At 44.1% G+C, this 18,905-nt stretch overlaps 1 protein-coding gene across 3 annotated transcripts in view; it reads left to right on the top strand.

The window, feature by feature from the left end:
- The first annotated feature begins 4,251 nt into the window (after positions 1-4,251).
- The window catches only part of LOC127642892 (adenylate kinase isoenzyme 1), a 33,673-nt gene continuing 19,019 nt past the window's right edge, over positions 4,252-18,905 (top strand). Inside the window, exon 1 of one of the 3 annotated variants that reach the window (XM_052125328.1) lies at positions 4,252-4,385. The gene's annotated coding sequence lies outside the window, so the exon portion shown is untranslated. Of the gene's footprint in view, positions 4,386-18,529; positions 18,615-18,905 lie in introns of those variants that run through there. The other 2 variants (XM_052125330.1, XM_052125329.1) reach the window with 2 other exon arrangements.

The raw sequence follows: 18,905 nt of genomic DNA, 5'->3' as shown, positions 1-18,905 counted from the left end.
TTTATATTTATATATATATCGATATTCTGGCCAATATTGTTTTCATGATTTAAAACTGGAAATATTTACACATATTTATGAGAGTAATCGACATAATGTTTTAAGCATTGTCATCAGTGTCCTGCTGTGTGACACATTCTTCATCAAACTATTTAACTAGACAACATTTTATGATCTTGTATAACTATATATATATACACATATACTGTATATAATATATTATTATTATACTTGTTGTTTCCACAACCTCATATTAACTAAGACTAGTTTATTTGCACTTCTAGAAAGTTGAAAGGTGATTATGTTGACTTGTCACCGCAGCTAAAATACTCACTTTCCCTTGTACTTTCATGTATATTTTAACCTAACATCTGTATGTTGGGGAAAAGTTATCAAACATCAAACATGTTATTTGTCTGATCTATAAAGTATTTATCCACTCATCACATTTACAGTTTTATTATATATATTTTTTAAGTTTTGACAATTTTTGCACTGGTGGGGCCTGTTGTCATGACTAGCAGTCAATAGAAATGTCTTTGTTTTTTAAACACAAAAATTTGAAATTGAGCCGGAAAAATATTCAATGAGCTGGTGTGTTATGCTGTGATGTGTTGCGCTGTGATGTGTTGCGGGCCGGGTTTGGTGAGCCGCTCTGGGGAAGAATGTCCAGGGCCACATTTTAGCTCAACGGATAGAGCGTTGCACAGGACCAGGGTACCTGAAGAGTGTCACGTGGGAACTAGCACAATGTGTGAAAGTAACTGCAGAATATAATTGAGCAAAATTGTCACAAAATTTGCATGAGATCAGACTGGTTTTAGGACATAATAGATTGAGATATTAAACATATTGAAATTGTGTGCTCTTTCTCTCACACACACAGTACTCACCCTTTTGTCTATATAATGTATATGAGGACATACAATACACTGCAATAAAAATCCTGTTAAATTTACGGTAAAAAACTGGCAGCTGTGGTTGCCAGAAATTCAGTAAAAAAAGTACAGTACATTATCGTTTATATTATCAAATTATGTAAACTTAATACTTTAATCTTCGTAAAAATCTTCTTTTCACTCTATAGTGTATTGTTAATCCCGTCATAATTACAAAAGGGCACATGATGACATGCAGTTCATCAATAGTGGCTCTTCCAGGAGCAATGAGCAATAAACATGTTGAGTCATGGCCAAAAGTATTGGCAGTGACATACATTTTGTGTTTCACAGTTTTCTGCTTCAGTTGTTGTGGTGTTGATTCACATTGTTTCTAGATTATTGTGCAGATTGACAAAATGCATTTTAAATAATTGCAAAAAGCTTCATAGGCCAAAAAAAATGAACTTTATCACAAAAACCCAAGTTTTTTGGCCCTGGCACAAAATGACCAGCTAACACCATTTCACTAATCATATCAGCAACACCTGGGAAAGTGTGAACGAGATCTAGTCAGGTGAAATCACTCTATCATTCTGATTGGATTATAATAGCAGACGGAAGGAGGGAAGAATTGCTTCCAATCATTGTGTTATTTTAGCAATGGTTACGTCTAAAGAAAGACGTGCAGCCATCATCGCTTTGCATCAAAAGGGCCTCACAAGCAAGGAAATTGCTGCAAAGAATATTGCACCTGAATGAACCATTTATCGGATCATTGGTTCAACTGCAGTGAAGAAGGCTTCAGGACGTCCCAGACTGTCCAGCAAGCGCCAGGACCATCTCCACCTGAGGAGTCAGCTACATAATCGTGTCACCACCAGTGTACAGCTTGCTCAATATTGGCAGCAGGTTGGTGTGAGTGCATCTGCACGCACAGTGTGGTGAAGAATTTTGGACAATGGCCTGGTGTCAAGAAGGGCAGCAAAGAAGCCACTTCTCTCCAAGAAAAACATCAAGGACAGACTGAAATTCTGCAGGAAGTACAAGGATTGGACAGCAGAAGACTGGTGCAAAGTTATTTTCTCTGATGAAGCCCCCTTCCGACTGTTTGGGACATCTGGAAAATCGATAGTCCGGAGAAGAAAAGGTGAATGTTAAGAGTCCTGTGTCATGCCAACAGTGAAGCATCCTGAGACCATCCATGTGTGGGGTTGCTTTTCACCACAGGGAGTGGGCTCTCTCACAATCCTGCACAAAAACACTGCCATGAATGAAGAATGGTATCAAAACGTCCTGCAGGAGCAACTTCTCCCAACGTTACAGGAGCAATTTGATGATGATCCGTGCATTTTCCAGCATGATGGAGCACCATGTCAAAAGGCAAGAGTGAAAATGAAGTGGCTCGGAGATCATTCCATTTAAATTTTGGATCCGTGGCCAGGCAACTCCCCGGATCTTAATCCCATAGAGAACCTGTGGTCAATCCTCAAAAGGCGAGTGGACAAGCAGAAGCCCACAAATTGTGATCAACTCAAAGCACTAATAAGGCAAGAATGGATCGCCATCAGTCAGGATTTGGCCCAGAAGCTGATATCTAGTGTGCCAGAGTGAATTGCAGAGGTTATGAAGAACAAGGGTCAACACTGTAAATATTGACTCTGCATATATTTAATGTTTTTGCCAATAAAAGCCTTTAAATCTTATGAAATGCTTATCATTGTATACCAGTATTCCATAGAAACATGTGAAAAATAATCTACAAATACTGAAGCAGCAAATTTTGCAAAACAAAAAATGTAAGTCACTGTCAATACTTTAGGCCACGGCTGATGAGACAGTGCTCAGCGTCACTCACACAAACAGTAAACACCATCAGGGTAACACATGTGAAATTAATATAATGCTATAAAAATTAATTCAACTACATCAAATAAAACAAAGAACACCCCAATGTATATAACTGATTTTCAAAATAAGAAGAAACATAACTATTCCCATAAAATAGACTTAAATATGATGGGTAATGCAAGGAATTGTGGGAACACCCAATTAATGTTTTTTACTGTAATTTTAACAATAATTTCCCATAAAGAATATGAAAAAATTTAATTTTTACAACATTATTCTGTAAAATTACATGTATTGTCTTTTTAAACATATTATAATTTTTTACCATATATTTTAAGGTAACTGCCCATTTACCAATGAACGTTTTTTTAATGTAGCGTTTTTGCAGTCTTTTTTTTACAGTTTAGATTTAGTTTTTTTATAGACTCATGCATGGGACAGACAACAAGAAGTCAACTTTTTTGTCTGCTAAATATTCAGTTTCTACTTTTCTTTTTGTGTCCCAGTGGTCAAAGCGGGAACTACAGTTGTGCACCTGCACTCATTTGCTTGCAGGAATTACAAAATTTAATCTTAATTTGATCCATCCAACAAAACATTAAAGTCTTTAATTATGTAATTATGGTGTTCATTAAAGGGGTTGAGTGAAAAAATATTTTTCTGTTTTCACACTATTCTGAACATTCTGATGGAGTTGAATTTAATATATTTCCATCTTATGCATGTGTTGTACACTGGAGCCATTTCCCCCCTCAGTTAAAGATGACTCCGTAACCTAAACTAAAATGTTAAATGTATCCCACAATTCTAACAAATATCACAGTGGGAATGACGGAGTTCACATGTTGAAGCTGTGACCGCAGAGACTTAAACATTGTTAAAAAAAAACTTACCAGACCACGTGTCCTACTGTTGCATCCACCATGAGCAGGAAGTGGGAAAGCGGTACTCAAGAGTTACAGCTGACCATGATATTGTCTGATTTATTCAGGATTATTCAAATATCTGACTGAGCTGACGCAAAGTGAGGACACAACTTTGATAGACAGTTTTCTATGGAAAATATAATTTAAAGTTTACTTTATGTATTGTTTGATATCTTACAGATCCGTACCTTTCACTTGATATTTATGTTCATGTTTGTTTGGCAGTTTAACATCGTGACCTCTTGCTGAGGACAGGTTAAGTTACATGTGCTTCTAAATATAGAGCACATTTTTTTATGTAGGTCGTTTTGTCCCATATCTCAAGAATCAGTGAACCATATCATTGAACATAAGCCTACGGTCGACAGCATTCCATTCTGCAATTGAGTTTGTCCATCAGTCCTGTTCTCAAAAGTGTTCTTGCATTATTTTTAATTGTTGGTCTATGTACATGTGTGTCTGATGGATGCTTTTGGAGCGTCTCACTGATTTTCAGCTTCATAAATGTCCACGTGTCTGGCATTAAATTCCTCCACCCCCCCACACACACAGTCCTGAGTCTTCCCAGCGTTCTGTGCGTCAGAGCTGTCAGTGCTCTATATAAAGCCGCAGCGGGCAGAAGGAGGGCTGCCGTACAGCGGGTCATTCACACACAGACAGGAGCCGAACACTCGCCTTCACTGGACACCCTCAACCAGAGAGACAGACACATAGAGAAAGAGAGAGAGAGGTCAGTACAGATGACTGGAGAGGGAAAGCGATTATCGAGCATGGAAATGAGCTTATTGTGTCGCTGTGTGTGTGAGCCAGATTAAGCTTTTTAAGGTCTTGTTGTTTGCAGCCTTCAGTAGTTTATTGCTGGACTGTAGGACACTGGAAATTAGAATTAGAATCCAAAAATGTCTACTCTGTGTTTTGACAGCTGTAAGGTCAAGTTGTGTTGATGCGAAACCTTGCAGACATGACATGCGTCTAGTTCTGCTTATGAAAATGACTTATGTCAGTTGAGATCTGATGACATGGATGTGATATTTTATGATTCCAGTTACCTACAGACCAGCAGCGTTGTGTTTTCTCAGGAGGATGTCATGTAGCACTAAATGAACCCCAAGCTGGTGTGCAGAAATGCGTTTATTCTATTGATTGAGCTGAATTTACTTCCTGTCCATGTAGAACAAGAAAAAACCCATTGATGAAATCAGTAGCATGTCCTCCATTGTAAACACAGCCATCATGCAATCATTTACGTCAAACAGTGCAGCTCGCCTCTCTTAAAGCTACAGTAACCTTTAAATGGGACACCGTCACTATAGCAACAGCAGCAATGCTGTAATGCCCTACAGTTTTAAAGGGAATCTGGGAGTTTAAAGGGAATGCTCATCAGTGGACAGCTGCAAATGAGCTTGGTCTTTTTTTAGTGTCACCACATGACTGTCTTGGTGGGGGTGGGGGTCATGAACGCTGGGACAGTATTGAGGTTTCCCCCCATATCAATGTCACCCTCCAGGAACCAGAAACAGAGAGAGAGAGAGAGAGAGAGAGAGAGAGAGAGAGAGAGAGAACGCGAGATACAGGGATCTCGCTCAAACAGAATTATGGATTTCGGATTAAATTTCATCAAGAAGTTTATGCCCAAACGTGTCATTAAATAAAATCGTAACCCAGTTTGGATTCACTTACTGGACTCCTACACTCTTACCAATAAAGGTTCTTCAATGGTTCTTCAGGTTTAGCAAAGAACCACTTGTTACCATGAACCATTTTTGGTTATATACGTTTCTTGTGTTGATATATGGTTTTTGAGAGATTTAAAAAAAAAAAACATGTAAAAAATTAGCAACTTTTACTCTATAGAGAAAGATAAACCCCCAAAAATCGTAATTAAATAGTTTTTTGGTTTAAGGTTTTCACCCCTTACCCAAAATCCCTAATGCAATAATTTTTTTCAGTACAAATTTCTGCCTCAAACTCGTCCTGATTGATTGTGAGGGATATGAGGGATGCCTTAAATCGTGGCTTATGGAGATGATGGTTGCCGTGATTTTTATGAGTGATCAGGTGTGCAAATTTTGGTGAAGAAATGCGTATGGAACCCGCACAAGAAGAGACAGTCACAATGTAAGTCAAAAACTGCGTTTTATTGCAGGCAGGCAAAAGTACAGAAAAAGGGCAAATCCAGTGAAGAGTAGTCAAAGGGAGCGTGAGGTCGAAAGCCGGGGAATCAAGAGGAAAATGACAAGACTAGTGGGAGCAAAAGACAGGGGAACAAGGGGAGCTGGCAAGCTAAGAGGTTCTCTCTAGATGAGGGAACGAGTATTGCGTAAGCTAGCTTACGCTACGGGAAAGATTAATCTTTTCTGAGATATTGAAGCCAAAAAATTATCCTTAATTTTGTATCCATTGTCAACGCAGTGCGGCAGCTGCAGACCTTGAGTGGGCTAGCTAGCGAGCTCATTGGTTGCTCTGCGGCAACTGCTGCAGCCTATAGACGAGCTTGGGCGAACTCGCATCCAATGAGAGGTGTCCGCGCGCTCACTGCATCAAAGCCCGCCAAAAAGGGCGTGTCTAGAGTGCATATAAGCGTAGTTCGTAGGCTGGAACCCTGGTTTTCATCGAATGAAGCGAAAAATCGCTCGTGGCGCGAGCATGGCCGGTTACGCAATACTCGTTCCCTCATCTAGAGAGAACCGAGGTTACGTTAGTAACTGATTCGTTCTCTTACGAGAGGTTCTCTCGTATTGCGTAAGCTAGCTTACGCTACGGGAACCCTTTGTCAACGCCGTGCGCGCCAAGCATCCACTGCATGAGCCCCAGGGAATTAAGGGGACCCGGGAGCCCTTGTGAGTGGGGAATTAATATTTGGCCGGCAAGAGTGCGGGCCAGTGTGTGTGTAGTACATAAGCACATAGACAGAGCGGCGGTGCCGGTCTGTGTGGACTGTGTCCCATTAATGCAGCTCACCAGGGAGCTATAGCGTGATTAAACCGCTAGCAGTTTAGCCTGCAGAGCGGGTACTTCCAGATTGTAAAATCTGCCAAAGGTGGAGGGGAAGCCCAGCCCGCTGCCACACATATGTCGTGAATGGAAATCCCGCTGGACCATGCCCACGAGGAGGCCATGCCTCTAGTGGAGTGAGCCTTAATGCCTAGCGGGCATGGTAGGTCTTTTGACGCCGTACGCGGCAGCAATAGCGTCCACTATCCATCTGGACAGTGTCTGTTTCGAGGCGGCGAGACCTTTGGTGCACCCTCCGAACGAAACGAAAAGCTGCTCGGAGCTTCTGAAAGATGCGGAGCGCGCAGTATACAATCTCAGTGCTCTGACTGGGCAAAGGAGATTGGCGTCGCGTTCGCTATCAGATGCTGGTAGCGCCGACAAGGAAATGATCTGTGCTCTGAAAGGAGTACCGACCACCTTGGGGACGTAGCCGTGTCTAGGCTTTAAAATGACCTTGGAGTCACTTGGTCCAAACTCAAGACACGCAGCGCTGACCGATAGCGCGTGAAGGTCTCCCACCCGTTTAACTGATGATAGGGCAGTTAGAAAAATGGTTTTAAGTGAGAGGTATTTCACATACACGGATTGAAGTGGTTCGAAAGGGGGGGCTTTCATAGCTTCGAGAACTATAGAAAGGTCCCAGATAGGAACCGATGGGGGGCGCGGAGGGTTCATCCTTCTAGCTCCCCTGAGGAAGCGGATGACCAGCTCGTTTTTACCCTGTGACTGGCCGTGCAGGGGTTCAGCGAACGCCGCGACGGCCGCCACGTACCCTTTGAGCGTGGATGGGGATCTGCCCTTATCCAGCAGCTCTTGTAAAAACACGAGCAGTGGCGACACCCCACATGTCCGTGGGTCCAGGTCTCTGTCGGTGCACCATTTTGAAAACACAGACCATTTTGACGCATAGTCTTCTCGTGGAGGGGGCTCTAGCGTGTATGATGGTGTTTGTTACTCCTGGCAAAGCGACGGGTAGTCGTTGATCACCCACGCGTGTAGCGCCCAGCGCTCTGGGTGGGGATGCCAGATCGTTCCGCGAGCTTGCGAGAGGAGATCTGCTCTCACTGGGATGGGCCACGGCGCTGTCATTGACAGCTGCGTAAGCTCCGGGAACCATGTTTGATTCTCCCAGCGCGGGGCTATGAGGAGCACCGAGTGGCGCGTTTCCCTGAGCCTCTGCATTACCTGTGGCAATAGCGAGACGGGAGGGAAGGCGTAAAGCGGGCGGTTGGGCCAGTCCTGGGCCAGCGCGTCCTCGCTTTTCGAGAAAAATATTGGGCAGTGAGAGTTCTCTTCTGACGCAAAGAAGTCTATCTCTGCTCTGCCGAATATGCGCCATAACGTCTGGACTGTTTGAGCGTGCAGGGACCATTCCCCTGGGGGAATATTGTCTCTGGACAGTCTGTCTGGGCCGTCGTTCAGGTGGCCTGGCACGTGTGTTGCCCTCAGCGAGCGCAGGTGGCGCTGGGACCAACTCAGTATGCGTTTCGTCAGATGGAAGAGGTTCCTGGATCTGCTTCCGTGTTCACAGTAGTTTCGAGCCGCGCTCTGAAGCGAGGAGGACGGCGATCGAACTGTAGCAAATAGCCCTGTTTTATTGTGCTTAACACCCATTCGGATATCCCTGGAATATCTTCCCATGCTTTGAAGCATAATGTTTGGTGAGTGGCCAAATCGCTCTGATTGCCGCACACAGCGCGCTGAACAGAATGTGTGAGCGCGCTTACTGTGCTTATGCTGGACTGCTCGCAGACAGCATGGACAGGCTGTTCTGTGAGTGACTTCCCCGATTGAGGTGAATGGGGAAAGAGTCACGTCTGTTAAGTGATACGCAAGCATAGTCACGGGCACGGGACTTACATACAGAGAAGTGTTTGCTGGCCGTGTGACAGAGCGGGCAGAGAATGGGCGCGCGCACGTATTCGTGAGCGCATTTATTGACTCTAACACTCGAGTGGTTCGTAACCGCTTTTGAGTGTGCTCTGATGGGGACACGGAACGTGTAATACTTGTGTGTAGAGGTGAACACTGGATTGTGGGCACATTTTCTACACATAAGGTTGGTCGTGTGACAGAGCGGCCAGAGAATGGGCGCGCGCACGGATTCGTGGGTGCGTTTATTAACCCTAACACTCGAGCAGTTCGTAACCGCTTTATGTGAGTGTGCCGTGATAGGGCCACAGGATGTGTAATGCTTGTGTGTAGGGGTGAACACTGGATTGTGGGCACATTTTCTACACATAAGACATGTTTGCTCTCTGGTATGGACCAGCGAAACCTGGTATGGTTTCAGCGCAATTCTAGTCCGAGGCCCGCGGGGGGGCGGCGGTCTGCGGCGGCTGTCTGAGCGCGATCGAGGGCGGCCACCCTGTCGGCGCTGAGAAGTCTGGCTTTGTTGAGCTGGGCGCTGTGAAGAGGCTCGTGCAGGAGGCTCACGTGGGCGGCCTGCAGAGGAGCTAACGCGACGAGGCGGAAAGAGATTCATGGCTTGTGTGGCTTTTGGACCTCTGAAAACCGGTCAATGATACCACTCACCGCGGAGCCGAAGAGACCGGATGGAGAGAGCGGTGCGTTGAGGAACGTAGAGCGCTCTGCTTCTCCCATGTCGGCTAGCGTTAGCCACAGATGTCTCTCGGTCACAGTCAGCGCGGCCATGCACTTCCCTATAGCTTGGGCTGCAGCTTTGGTAGCGCGGAGGGCGAGGTCTGTAGCACTCCGTATGTCTGCAACCGCCTCTGGATGCCTGCTTTCCTAATCCCACTCCCACAGAAGGTCCGCTTGAAGGATCTGTAGGACGGCCATAGAGTGCAGAGCAGATGCAGCTTGGCCGGCGGCGGAATAGGCGCGGCCAACACAGAAGTTGTTCTGCAGGCCTTAGACAGGAGCACTGGTTTAGACCGCCATCTCGCGGAGGGCGGACAAAGGTGTGCTGCTACCGCATCCTCGACCGGAGGGATGGAAGCGTAGCCCTTCTCAGTGGCGCCGTCCACTGAAGCAAGAGAGGTGGAGACGTGGGATCGGACCCTGGCCGAGAAAGGCGCGTTCCATGATTTGGAAAGCTCGGCGTGGAGTTCCGGCAGGAAGGGAGCGGCCCGGGTAGCGGGTGCTGCTGGCGGCGGATCTGTAGAAAGCAGCCGTCAAGTCTGTTGGGTGCCTGCTCAAGGGCGGTGACCACTCGAGCCCGAGGCGGTCGACGGCCTGTGTGAGGAGGCGTGTTAGTTCCCCTTCGACTTCGGCGCGGGTCCTGCTGGATTCCTGGGCCGAGGAGGAGGCGTGTGAGCCTGACCACTCCTCGCTGTCCGAAGCCATGATGGAACGGCCCTTATCCTCCGCTTCTTCGTCCGAGATGGCAGCAGAGCAGCCGCTCGCCGGCAACTGCGCGTCCCGGGTGGGCGGGGAGGGTGAAGGCGATGCTCGAGGGATGGGCTCCGGCGAGGCAATCGCTTCTACCACTGTTTCCGGCAGCCTTTGAGAGTGGCGCTTTTTCCTGCGCGGCTGAACGGAAGGCGGCGCGGCGGCTTCGGTCCTGAGCGCTTCGAGTCGAGCCCGCAGGGTCGACATCGGCAGCTCTTCACAGAGATCGCATCCGCCTTCGGCGAGGGCGAGCTCTGCATGCCCCAGTCCCAGGCAGAGAGCGCAGATGATGTGGCGGTCTCCGGTGCTGAGAGGAGCGCGGCATGAGGCGGAAGTGGAGCGAGGCATCTTAAAAAAGATGCTTGTACTCTTTTGTGAAGTTCTTTAAGAACTAGCTTGCTTTTAAAAAGGATACGTCGCCAGATGGCGTAGCTCGCAGGACGGCTGAAGGTGGCGAAGACGGCCGGCTTCTTCGAGAGCTGTCCACGCTTGCTTGATGCCCCTCGAACGGCGACGCGGCTTCCGGTTCAGTGATGCGAAGAGCTTCGCTGAAGAGATGAAAATCAGGGTTCCAGCCTACGAACTACGCTTATATGCACTCTAGTCACGCCCTTTTTGGCGGGCTTTGATGCAGTGAGCGCGCGGACGCCTCTCATTGGATGCGAGTTCGTCCAAGCTCGTCTATAGGCTGCAGCAGTTGCCGCAGACCAACCAATGAGCTCGCTAGCTAGCCCGCTCAAGGTCTGCAGCTGCCGCACTGCGTTGACAATGGAGCCAAAATTAAGGATAATTTTTTGGCTTCAATATCTCAGAAAAGATGAATCTTTCCCGTAGCGTAAGCTAGCTTACGCAATACGAGAGAACCTCTCGTAAGAGAACTAAATACAATAACCAACCCCCCTGAAACGGATGTGCTGTGGTATTTATAGGGGAAGTTGCAGGTGTAAACAATGAAAGGTGACGAGACGAGTGCAGGTGAAACGAATAAATGGGTGATTGAGACGAGTGCAGGTGGTCATAATGTTCTGGCCATTGGGAGCGGGCATGTGAGCCCAAGGAGGGAGACCTGCTAACGAGCAGGAGATCTCGAGGGAGCAAAACGAGCGTGAGAGCTCGAGGGAGCAAAACGAGCGTGAGCTCGAGGGGGGCGGAACGAGCGTGCGAGCTCGAGGGGGGCGGAACGAGCGTGCGAGATTGAGGAGTGAGTGTGTGTGCGACGAAGCGGGGATGGGGCAGAGGAGCGGGGTTCGTGACAGCGTAAAAAAGTCCAAAAGACTTAACACTGATAAGTAAACAGTGATCATATCTCTAGATCAGAATGTCATTGAGATTTGGGGGAAAGTTAATTTGACCAAGGCCAGCAAGCAGTCATTCAGTAACACCCTAGCAACTGTCTAGCCAAACCCTAGCAGCCATCCATAGCACCCTAGCAACTGAATACCAGAACACGGTAAAGACATGGGGGTGGGCTCATTTGACTCAGGGCAGTGCACAATGAGCCTTTGTGGGCCCATTGAGGCTCTAGAGGGCCTCTGGGGTATGGGTTTTGGCTCTTTTTTTTTAGGTGAGGCAGTGTGCTAAGGCCCTCTTGAGAGCTCACATGTGCCCCTGCCATATATCTGCACAAGAAAATCATAAAGTCATGAGGGTGGGCTCATTTGACTCAGTGCAATGCACTAAGGGCCTTTAAGGGCCCCATATGGCTCTTGAGACCTCACATGTGCCTCTGCCATATATCTGCACAAATGAAATTGTATTATTTACTTGTCTTCCCACCATGCTGTATAAAGGGACTAAATGATATCACCTTCTGGGGGTCACAATTTGATGTACCTTTTTTTTTTTTTAATGCGTGAAATCATGCATGCAGGTTTGCATGGTAAATATGGGTGCAACTACATACTACATTTATGGTAATTAAAGTTATTTTATTTACTTATTTATTTTTAAACTGCAATTTAAGGTTTAATTTGAAGTGGGAACTAAATTATGGTGATGGGAAATATACCCACCTATTTGGTGACAGCACTGGCAACATATTTAGAAGAGCTTTTAATAGAAAATGTTACCAACAGATCTGTGCACCTCAAGTTGCATTTGTGACCTGGAAGTACAGATCAAACTCTACATTACACTATCTAGTAAGTAATATAAAGTTGTCCAAGTGTTAAGTAATCTGAACCTAAACCCAGCCTAACATTCCTGACATTTTGTTAATTGACTGTGATTAGCAGTGATGGAAGTACCATGAATAAAGTGTTAACCTGCTAAATTACGATCTAAATTAACTGGTTTTATTCAAGTCAAAAATATGATTTAACATGTTTAAATCAACCTGACCACATTAAGTTACATTATCAAAACTACTTTTAAGGGTTAGATCAGATGGAGATGCTCCTTAAAGTAAAAATGTAGGTAACCACTTTTTACATTGTAAATACATACAGTGACATTATTTTTCTTTTGCAGTTTTAGTGTTGATTTTTCAGTTGTCATAGCGCTACATATAAACTTATGCTACATCTAAAGTAAAAGAATCTAAAACAATTATTTGCATAATTAAATAACAACTAAGCCAAGAAGTGTTATATTATTTCAACCCTGACACTGTAAGTTTGAAATGTATATAATTTGTATAGATAACTAAATGAATAATGGCAGTATCACTCTGTTTTGGTGTGGCATTTCAAAACATGCTCTGTGCCAACCCTTTAAAAGTAGATTCAAAATGTTTTGGGGTGTAATGTTACAGGGTAATAGGCCAGTGTAAAACTGGCTAATAATGAAAACTATGAATCATATTTTTTGACTAAAAGTAAAAATGTCCTGTACAGCTGCTTTGAAATGACGTCTTTTGTGAACCGTGCTATACAAATAAAAATGACTTGACTACTCCGTTAAATTAATGATAAAAAAACTGATGAAAAAATCTGCTGTCCCAGATCTAGGGTGCATAAAAATAGAAACTTTACGATGTATCGCCATCTCCATTAGAACAATTTCGATAACGATTCTTTAATTGCAAGAAAGATGTGGGTGAATCACTAGCATATGAGAACAGATTTAGCACTGTCTGTGTTTCTCCAGTGGCAGGTACATGTTCACATTTCACTCAGCAGTGATTGAGTAGTATAGTAGTTGCATATTTGTATATGCATGTTGAAGGTAAAAGTCTGGTTTTGGTGTCCAAAGAAGAGATCCACATATTCCATTTGTCATTGAATAATGTTTCTTTTAATATCCTTTGCATTATTTACAGTCAGATGTTGATCAAAAACAAAGAAAACAGAAACATTGATTCGTCACACATAGAAAATAGATGCTGTAAAAAAGCCATTAAGCTCCACTCTTGTTAATATGCACTCAACCAAAAAACACTAACACTCCCTGAACTTCCACTATTCAACCTGTTTCCACTTGGTATTAAGATGTGTTTTTGGTTATCAGATTGATTGATTGATTTATTTGTCCTCGAGAGGAAATTTGTTTCCACCATAGGTGCGTACATAACAGACACACATGCATGAGATCGGATGACAAAAATCACAAAAATATGTGGTCAAAAACATAAGTAACCACATTACATTTGATGTGTAATCCATCCTGTAAGCATCCCCTCGCCTGTCAATCAAACGCTGTGCTAAAACAAGAGTTCAAACTTTGCCGGTTACGAGTGGCTTTAAAAGGAAATAACCATTCGATCTGAAAATGTTTAAAAGTGGATACAAACACAAGCATGAGAACATGGATGTTCTACAGTGTCTCTGATATCAACATGCACGAACACTTATGGGAAGCACGAACCTCTGCAGCTTAGGTTAATACAGGTTATCCACTATAATAATTGACACTTCTGCTCGAAATATTGCATTTGATCTTTCAGTTGAAATTTCAGGTGCATCTGGGAGAAATAGTGTGCCTAGTTTGAAATTTCTTTGTCATTTCTGACTTTGTTGCAGTAACACAATGACAGAGTGAATTATATATGTCATCATGAAATGGAGACCCTCCCCTACAAATCCAATTACAAGTGCTTACAGGTGACACATTTGATTGACCAGGGGTAAACAGTGAGGTGTCTCACCTGACCATATGTGATCAATCACCCAAGACACATCTTAATCTCAGGTGGAATCAAGGCCTTTTTAAAGGGACAGTCCCGTTTTAACACTTGTCAATGTACCATAAATACTTACAAATTAGGGTTAGTGTAAAAATTCTGCATGTAAACAATAAGCATGTAATAGTATTTATATAGAGAGTAAATATGGGTCAATGAAAGATATTGAAAAAATATTGATACTTTTTTGCATAGTTCAAACATTTGAATAGTTTTGTAACTCAGTGTTAATTAAAACTTTAACTTAATTGTACGTTTTAAGATTAATGTGTTTTTACCAAGTAATCCTGTCCAAAAGTAATGTGGTGTGACCGTAATATTGATTTAAAATTTTTTTTAGAAGGTCCCCTGTAATTAACAGCATTAGCAGAGAGACAATTCTTTCATATGTAAGCAAAAGAGACACTATAACTGAAATATACCCATATATATCAAAATCAGAATAAAAAGGTCTGCATCTAACAGTCACAAGCTCCACCAGCTATGAGCAGTAGCTAGAAACTAGCACAGAGTTCTTGCACCATTCCGTGTTGATGTAAACACACAAGCCATCACTACGAGTCTTACCGCACAGAGCTGCATTTCTGTCGGCACGGAACGAGGCAAGCCTGTCTAGCTGAATGGCTGCATCTGGAACTCTGTCGCTGAGCCACGTCTCTGTGAAAACAAAGACGCAGCTGTCTCTAAACTCACGCTGCGTAATCTGCTGGAGTCGGATGCAGTCCAGTTTATTGTCCAGGGAGCAAACATTTGAGAGCATGATAGATGGGAGAGCCGGCCGGCTAGGGTCTGTTTTTAGCCTAGCATGGACTCCCGCCCTCTTGCCGCGCTTTCGCTTCCTCGCACACCGCTTACGACATCCCCTCCCCCGGGCACCGGCATCAGGCGACGCCAAGGACTGTAGGCCTGGTCTCCGCAGCAAGCCGAGTATGCGTAGCAACTCCTGCAGATCATCATGCATCTTGGTTGTTGCATGAATCTTATATTTTAACAGTGTCTGGTGATGGTAGACACGAACACGGGTTGCTCCGATGTCCGTGTGCCATAAAAGTCAAGCTAAGTGTCAAAAATAGCACCATTTTGGATCCGGAGAGGCCGCTGCGTGCTACCGCGCCGCCATCTTGGATCAGATGGCAGAAGATAGGATTTTATTTGAAAAAAGAAAATAAAGGTCTCATGATTGAGATAAACAAAAAAGAAAACAAAACCAATTAGACTAGAGACAGAAACAAAAACTCTCACAAGGAAGAGAAACAAAGGCAAAATGAAGAAGCAAACTAAACCAACACAATAAACATATCTGACTATCCATGAGAATATAGACGATGAACTGATACAAGACTAAGCACACAGGGAGTTTAAATAGGGAAGGACCTAAAGAGGGTAATGAGGGAAGCAGGTGGGGACAATCAACTAATAATCAGACAGATAATTTTAGTGCATTACACACTAAAAATAGTAAAATCATCAAATAATTTAAGGATCCAGTATCCTGGGAATTATATCAGTGGTGAGTCAAAGGAACACAGATTTAATTAATTTCCTAGTATAGACTCTTGTCTCTAGACTCTTGAAGCATGTCTGTCACTAGCCCAAGCAGCTTTCCCCTCGTGCTTTAAAACCACCTCCATCGTGCCGGTGCCAAAAACACTCCAATGCAACAAGCCTTAATGACTACCGTCCAGTTGCACTCACCCCCATCATTATGAAGTGCTTCGAGAGGCTGGTCCTGGCCCATCTCAAGACCTGCTTACCACCCTCACTGGACCCCTTCCAATTCGCCTACCGTCAGAACAGGAGCACAGAGGATGCCATCTCTATGGCACTTCACTCTGCCTTGTCCCACCTTGACAATAGAAACACCTATGTGAGAATGCTGTTCATTGACTTTAGTTCAGCAATCAACACCATCATCCCCTCCAAACTCATCGCCAAACTCAGTGAACTGGGCATCAATTCCTCCCTCTGTAACTGGATTCTGGACTTCCTAACCAACAGACCTCAGTCTGTTAGGTTAGATAATCACACCTCCTCAACAATCACCATGAACACCGGTGTACCACAGGGATGTGTGCTGAGCCCTCTCCTTTATTCCCTCTTCAACTATGACTGCACACCTGTACATGGCTCTAACACCATTTTCAAGTTTGCAGACAACACTACGTGATTGGTCTCATCAGCAACAACGATGAGGCGGCCTACAGGGAGGAGGTCCAGCACCTATCATCGTGGTGCACCGACAACAACCTGGCTCTCAACACTAAGAAGACCAAAGAGCTCATTGTGGACTTCAGGAAGTCTAAAGCTGGCACACACACACACACCCATTCTCATCAACGGAACTGAGGTGGAGCGTGTCACCAGCATCAAGTTTCTGGGCGTCCACATCTCTGAGGACCTCTCTTGGACCCTCAACACCTCACCAGCGTCTCTTCTTTCTGAGGAGACTCAAGAAGGTCCACCTGTCTCCTCAGATCCTGGTGAAGTTCTGCCACTGCACCATCGAAAGCATCCTCACCAACTGTGTCACAGTTTGGTATAGCAACTGCTCTGCCCATGACCGGAAAGCACTGCAGAGGGTGGTGAAACTGCCCCACGCATCACCGGTTCCTCACTCCCCTCCATCGAGGCCATCCAGGGCAAACGATGCTTGCGTAAGGCGCGCAGCATCATCAAAGACTGTTCCCACCCTAACCACAGACTGTTCACACCACTCCCCTCCGGGAGGCGTTTCAGGTCCCGCCACACCCGAACCAGCAGGTTCAGAGGAAGCTTCTTTCCTGCGGCTGTCACCCTACTGAACTCTAGCTCTGCATCTCGGTGACAATTGACCCCCCCCAGACAGTTTGGACAACACTATGCCACCCATTCTGTTCTATTTATTTATTTAAAAATGTACATACTGTAATTACACCTATACATAGCCATATTCTACTGCTCTTCATACTATTCATCCTGCACATACACTTATTCTTACTGCTCTTATAATGTTACCACACTGCACATAGCTGTACATACTGTACATATCTGTCTAAATGGTTCATACAGAATATCCAGATTTACTCTGTTTTTCTTATTATATGCTAATACACTGCATATATCTATATTATTCTTACTACTTTTAATGTCACTGCTACTACATTGCACATATCTGTACATGTTGTTTATACACTGTTCATATTACATAGCCATATATATTTTGCTCTTAAAGAACTGCAATATATTTCTTGTCCTGCCTTTGCACCACCTGTCTACACTTGAATATCACATTGCACCTTTCTGCTTTTTTTGCACTTCTGGTTGGATGCAAACTGCATTTTGTTGTCTTAGTACTCTGCACAATGTCAATAAAGTTGAATCTAATCTAATCTAATGTAATCTAATCTAATCTAATCTAATCTAATCTAATCTTGTGTAATGTATAATAACAGTACAGACTAGTCAAACTACAGTTGTGAACATGAGCCAGTGAAAAGTGACATAATTCTCAGCTAATAGCTTCCATAAAGACACAAATGCATCCACTATGTCAGTGGAAAGAATTAATATACTGTAAGCCACACCTGTGTTTGCGTTCATGTGCAGATCATACTCTGACACACATTCAGTTAGTCAAGACTTCACCCGTTATACGTTACATGAATGTACTAACTGCCCGGGTAGTGCCCACTGCACAGTGAACTACAAGAACAACTGTACCACATACCAAAGAGACCTACAAAATCACCATAATTGGCAAGACGGGGAGTACTTCCTAATGCGTCCAGTGCTGAGTCAGGCATTTGGGTGACATTTACAGTGAGCACAGGTGTCACCAGACTCATAAAACCAGCCAACTGGAGAAAAGATCAGTGTGGCGAGTAACAGAGTTACATGGAACCACTCAACATCATTGACCACTAAAGCACTGTAAAAATAATAAATAAACAATTAAAATAGGAAAATAAAGAACATCATTGAACATCCATAAACAATGATGATTTGTTATATTTTAGGTACTTTTGGGGTGCTTCTATGATACTTTGGGTTCACATGTGGACTTGCATGCTCTTCGGGACTCGTACCGCGCTCCTTTACATCACAAGTGCAAAACTCGATCAGTTGAGCTACCGCACAATTGAATCACACTCGAACAAGCTTGTAAATATAGTTGCTATGTAATGCAAATGTTAAAATGAGTCATGCGCTATAGTGAAAGTGTTTAGCTGTTATAAGATTGCATTGTGTGAGGAACAGGGTGAAAAGTACAGTATATAACTGTATATACTGTACATAGTATATGAACACAATATGCAGTAATAGAACAGTCTCTTCCCTTTGCAAACATTAGACCAGAAGAACAAGTCTTTGAAACCACAGCATTTACATGCAAGTCATTGAGGGTCACATGACCAACTGTGACACACTAGAAAAAGGGATGTGTTAACACTTGCTGTCCAGACGGGCCAAGACACAGAATATTTTGCAGAGCACGCTAAAGAGTAAGAGGTAACCATTTTAATGTACTATGATTTCAGTCATCAGATTCTTGCGACATTTTGTAGATTCATAAATTCTCTCTTGGGAGATGACAGTCATTGTGGTGGGAGTGTCAAGACGGGTACGAACACATTTAGAGTTAGAGACACTAACTCTACACTGACAAAGCTGTTTTTAGAGTTAATACTGCAGAATAATGCTCAGATATTAGGCTGCAATTCTTAAAAACGTATGGTAATGACATTGCTTTTGCTGAGGATATGATATAAAGTACATGTAATTACATGCATATGCACAGAA

The sequence above is a fragment of the Xyrauchen texanus genome, chromosome 4 (assembly GCF_025860055.1).
Source record: "Xyrauchen texanus isolate HMW12.3.18 chromosome 4, RBS_HiC_50CHRs, whole genome shotgun sequence".
Taxonomy (NCBI): domain Eukaryota; kingdom Metazoa; phylum Chordata; class Actinopteri; order Cypriniformes; family Catostomidae; genus Xyrauchen; species Xyrauchen texanus.
The sequence above is the reverse complement of the archived record's forward strand: the minus strand, read 5'-3'. Positions and strand labels throughout refer to the sequence as shown.